At 42.9% G+C, this 5,960-nt stretch overlaps 1 long non-coding RNA gene across 1 annotated transcript; it reads left to right on the top strand.

Annotated features, from left to right (window-relative positions):
* The first annotated feature begins 1,015 nt into the window (after positions 1-1,015).
* LOC309539705 lies at positions 1,016-2,207 on the top strand. Its single transcript, XR_014222970.1, has 3 exons — positions 1,016-1,054; positions 1,475-1,531; positions 2,072-2,207. It is a non-coding gene; the product is annotated as an uncharacterized lncRNA (long non-coding RNA).
* The last annotated feature ends 3,753 nt before the right edge of the window (positions 2,208-5,960 follow it).

Here is a 5,960-nt window from a genome sequence, read left to right as displayed (position 1 = left end):
TCCAAAATGGCTATGAGATCTGGGAGCTCCGATGCTGACAGAAAAGAAGAAGTCTGGAACTAGAAAAAGTGGTGAGAGAGGCAAAGTTTTTTAAGGTAGGAGTTAGGGGAAATTAATAATAGGTGAGAACTCAAAGTTATATTATATTAAGTTAAAGGATTAAGACAAAAATAAAAAGGGAAGAAACTGCTGAATTAACTAACTGAACTGGAATACAAAAAAGGGAGGTGTGAGGAGGTCAGGGAAGCAAGGATATGAATATATGATATGGAAAGATTGATGTGTTTTTTCTTCTTTTTTAAATGTTTTTTATCTTTTTTCTGTATTTTGTATTTTCTTTTTTTCCCCTTCTTTTTTATTTTATTTTTATTGTTGTCTTTTTGTCTAATTTTTTTACTTATGTAACTTTTTTCCTTTGAAAACTTAATAAATATCTTTTTTTAAAAAAGAAACAGCCTCTAGGTAGAAAATGCAGGGGCAGGAATGCTTAGTGGGAAATGGGTTAAACATCCTTCCTGCTGCCTGACAATATTAGCACTGCAAGACAAACAGAGAGTTGGGAACACTTAAGTTTGTCTCATAATCTGTAGTTCTGTCCTCACCTCTGTGAGTCTAGTGCAGCAGATGTGAGACATCACCAGGCACTCCACACATTTTCATGCATATTTTTGAATACCATAGCAGCTAGAAACTGAGATCACTATAAGCTCACAGTCATTTTGTGGCTTTTTGCACTTCTGCAGAATCTCCCCAGGTTCAAGCCTGCATTATACGAATGCATGTAAGAACCAGTGGATCAGTTTGACTAGCACTGGTGATATCCGAGTTCAAGTGTGCCCTCAACTATGAAGCTCACTGGCTGATCCAGTGACAGGCACAATCTCTCATCCTAAACACTTGTCACGGAAGACTTAAAGAACATGCCAGTCAGTAAACGAGACAAGAACTTTATTATCTCAGAGTCCCCAACAAGAACAGGACAGACACAGGAAATTCCTGATTCTATCCAGACACGACTAAGTCTAGCTCCATCTGGTGACTAAAACTTATAATGGTAATATCTACAAACCACATAGAAGAGTTGTTAGGAGGATAAAATAGCTGGTGGTGCGGCATAGGCTGCCCTGAGATCATTGGAGGAAGGGCGGGATAAAAATGTAATAAATAAATAAACTTAAGGGGCAGTGCATGGTTTGCTACAAAACAGCTTTAAAAAATATTATGATTGAAGTACTGTATACTCTTTACTTTTATTGTCTTGGCACTGGTAGTCCCCTTTAAGTGATAATGTCAGCCACATTTCCTCCCTCGAACAGAGGTTGCTTTTAAACAATGGGATGAACAATTTTTATAAAACTCTCCGGGGATGTTTTGGAAGCCAGGGCTGCATGAGATCATGTAATGAGAGCGGGGTTTGGTGGTGCTTTAATTCAGTAGATGATCACATTCATTTAAGCACTAATCATTTTAACAGGCAAATGCAAAGACTTTCCAGGTTCATAGCCAAAAGCCATCTCGTAAGAGTTCCCAGGTGAGTTTTGAAGAGAAAATAGTAGCTGATTAGATGTTCAACTGATATTGCCGAAAAGAGAGAGAGAGTAACAAAGCAAGTGCAAGGCAAGCAAATAGGATCTAAATGCTGTTGTGATGCTTTTCTGCTTTGTGGGCTCATTGTTTACTTTATGTGTTTCTAGACTTTGAACTCCTTGGAGAAAAGACTGCATAGATTTTAACACTTATATACTGTATAACATAACAAAGTGGGAATTGAGCTCCTGTTTTAGGTCTTCCTGTGGCATTTCATAGTCTCTGTGGCACTGATGTGAGACTCAGCATTGTCAGACAGACAACAGCCTACAATCGCTTTTAGAGCATTTCCTTGCATTCTAAAGAACATGTGTTGGGTTTAATTCTTTGTGACATCAAGAGTGGGAGGGACAATGGACTGCAAACTTTGAACTCTCCCAAAGTGCGGAAAGGGGAAGGATGACGAGCCAGAAATAACAAGGCTGAAAAATACATTAGAAGCAGGAATGAAGAAAAACTCAACTTAATTTGTCTTTCCATTCAGGAGTACCACAAAAGCAAGCTCAGTGGAGAAGTTTGTGCCAGTGGTTATATAAAAAGTAAAAAGTAAAAAAATAAAACAGACAGAAGCTGGTGATTTTGCCCAGAGGCTGGTAACCTGCTTTGCCTGAATGCCAAATAAACAGGTGCAGTTAAATCTTAAGAATACTTTCTGGCCACAAGTCCTGATGAAATCTTTGGGATATTGGATGGTGTCATTTAAAGGTAGTTGCCTACACCTGTACCCAAGCTGATTTATTGCATATAAGATCTCAAAGCAGGTATGGTGGAAACACCCTTTGGGGAATGGAATACACTATCTGGCTACCCCACCACTGGACCCCTCCTCAGTATGTCTCACTTTCAGTTAACATTCAAGACCCAGATTGTAGCTGAAAGTGCACTATAGCTCTTCCTTATTCCCATGATGCCCATCATACTGTCATTTATATGCAAGCCCCCTTCACATGTTTACCTCAGAATCACATTGACCCACGTGTAGAAAGAATCTACAGTTACAAAACAGATGGCGGAGACCATGCATTTATGGGGATGGAGTATTTGTTCATTCATTGCATTGTTGCCTCCCAAATCTTTGACCACTGCAATGCAAGGACAGGTCAGCCATGTCAACAGAAGGAAGCTCTGTTAACTCTTATGTAAGGAAAGAACAGCTGCATATTCTGGAATGGGAGCGAGTTCACAGAAAAGATCAACATAAAAATCACAATACAATGGTACCTCGGGTTACAGATACTTCAGGTTACAGACTCTGCTAACCCAGAAATAGTACCTCAGGTTAAGAACTTTGCTTCAGGATGAGAACAGAAATCATGCAGCGACAGCGCAGCAGCAGCAGGAGGTCCCATTAGCTAAAGTGGTACCTCAAGTTAAAAACAGTTTAAGGTTAAGAACGGACCTCCAGAACGAATTAAGTTCTTAACCCGAAGAACCACTGTATATAATCAAAATAAGAACAACAATCCAATAACGCACACACAACCCCCCCTGAAAAGAGCCGCATTTTAAAAGGGCATAGGATGTCAACCAGATCAACCACAGGCCTGGTTAAAAAGGAACGTTTTTGCCTGGCACCTAAAGGTGTATAATGAAGACAGGCAAACTTCCTTAGGAAGAGCATTCCACAGACAGGGAGCCACTGCAGAGAAGGCCCATTATGTTACCACCCTCTGGAGCTCTCGAGGAGGAAGCCCACGAAGAAGGGCCTCAGAAGATAATCTCAGGGTCCGGGTAATGCTGAACTGAGAAATTTGGTTCTCGGGGGGTGGGTGGGTGAGGAATGACCATTCTGCTTCTAACCGCTGATACCTGAGGGGCTATCAGTATTTGGGTGAGGGGCAGCTGTGCTCCTGTTTTTTCCCTCAGGCCCCTCTAGACCAGTGTTTCCCAACCTTTTTTGGGCAAAGGCACACTTGTTTCATGAAAAAAATCTCGAGGCACACCACCATGCCAGATGGGGAAAGGTCACTTTTTACTTATGTAAAAAAAAATAAAAAATTAGTAACAGCATAGAAGGTAATGGTTAGGCTAGCATCCCTCTTCCAAATATGCTAGGTTTTTATTTGCAGGGACTGTTCTAAATGGGAAAGCATTCAGCACTGTCATTCTCCCATCTGCCATCTGAATTGGTACTATTCTGGGTCAACTTACTCTGCTGCATGTGTAGATGAAAATGGCACCAAGTGTGGGGGAGGGGGCAGAACAGGTTTCAGATACAGGATATTAAGCATACACGTACTTCAGATTGAACTGGTTGCTTGCTTTGCAAGTTTTCATTTCCCAAATGACTGCCTTGGCAAGCGCAATACCCACCAGGCTCAACGCCGGTCTCGCGCTGCCGCTTCCCACGCTCTCAAGGACCCGGGAGGAGGAAGGCGTGAAGGGAATCCCGAAGGCGCGAAAACCTCGCGCATGCACAGGCCTTCCGCCTGCGACAGCCCAGTAGGCCGGCCGAAGCGAGCGGCGATGGGATGTGGGAGGGAGCTCGCTCGCCGCCCCGCGTGTGCCTATGTGGGGCACGTTACAGCCCCGTGACGTCAGCGCCACGCAGGCAGCCAGGCAGGCAGACGGCGAGAGCCCTGCGCTGGGCGGCCTCTCCTCGCCGCCGCTGCCCCGCCTCTCGCCGCCCAACTCGCCCGCCTCCCTCCCACGGCACACCAGGCAACGTCTCCCACGGCACACCAGGCAACGGAACACTGGTTGGGAAACACTGCTCTAGACTGACTGTGGGTCGTTTTCTTCAGGTGTATTCTGCAACATGTCAGTGATGCGCTCATAGTTCACTAGTCCGGACTGTCCATACATCTTCTCACTTTCTTAGCTGTTCTGCCGTACTTCCCCAATGCAGAACCCAACAAAAATAAATTGAAGCCACACAATAACCGTTCCTACACCCACCAGTTTTGTCCTGCGAATCTCACTCACCCTAGCTAATACTCGCAGGCTTTACCTGGGAGCCCAGTTCTGGCAGGTGAGCAGGTGAAACTGAGCCAGGAAAGGGAGAATCGGCTAGCAGAGGAAGGGTTAAGTGCCTCTACCCACCCATGCCTGACATAATGTTCATTTAAACATAATAAATACACAATCTGTTATGTCCCATTGAGTTGCAAGTCCAGTGCAAGGCGAGTACATAACAGATTGCACACAGTTCTGGCAGGGGGAGAGGAGTAAGACTAGCAGGAAGAGTGGATCGACTGGAGCGTTTTCAAGCCTCACAAAAGGAAGAACCCCAGTGAGTACATTAGCAAACAGCCTTGGCTGGTTCTCTCCCTGTTTCATCACATACAGGCTTTAATTGTTTCTTGATCCTTTTTTTTAAAGAAGGTGTTGACAAGATTTTGTTTTCCCCTCCGAAATAAAGCCTCCAACCTCTACCAATTTTCCACATCCTCTGGAAACTCTCCCTGCACAAGTTCTTTAAAAGGTAAAATGCTCCTAGTTCACTGTAAGTTTTGTTGAAAAGAGAAGCGCTTAATTCCTCTATTAAGCAAATATTTCCAAAAATGCTTGCAAAACAAAGAAAGCATGGAATCTGGCAGGAAAACAAAGTGTTTCAGAATCCTGGGCATTTATCTACATTGCAGATTTAAATATGCTTATAACACGTTCCTGCTTCCTGGGGAAATCCTTTGGAAATGTTGGTGTTCTGGGAAGGAGGTACCAAGCTACAATTCCTAGGATTCTTTGGGGGAAGCCATACATACTTAAAAGAGTTAGGAACTTCAGTGCGTATGTAGATTTGCCCAACTATTTCATTTGGTGGGGTTTTGGGTGTGTGTGTGTGTGTTTGCAGACTCAAAATACCTTTGAAATAATATTTGAAATGCAAAAGCTTAAAACAAAAACACCTCTTCCTGGCTGTGAGTGAGATGAAAAATATTCTCAGAGGACTGGAATAAATATGTGAATTCAGTGGCGTAGCGTGGGGGGTGCAGGGGGGCCCGGCCACACCGGGCGCAACATCTGGGGGTTAGGGTTAGGGGGCGCAAATCCACGGGTTAGGGGGCGCCTTGCCCCGGGTGCTGACAACCCACGCTACGCCACTGTGTGAATTATTTGAAAAGCAATTGTAATCAACAGATTATGCTAGTAGGATTACAAGAAGTTTTGTAAGGAGGAATATATGAAATATTGTTGCAAGGAAGTTTGTAAAGAGAGTTATTAGTTAAGATAATTAAAAGCAATAGTGAAATTAAGAAATGTAAATTAAGCGAAAGAGATTGGGAAATTTTCAGATGTGATTGATGGAAGTCAAAAAAATTGTATAAGATATGAAATTGTGTTAAATGATTGTCGAAAATGATATGTGATATATATATATATATATATATATATATATATATATATGAGATAAAAAATAGGGGACCATTTTG

Source organism: Podarcis vaucheri (assembly GCF_965113315.1).
Source record: "Podarcis vaucheri genome assembly, chromosome: 8".
In the NCBI taxonomy this organism is placed as follows: Eukaryota; Metazoa; Chordata; class Lepidosauria; order Squamata; family Lacertidae; genus Podarcis; species Podarcis vaucheri.
This window is presented reverse-complemented; position numbering and strand designations above follow the sequence as displayed.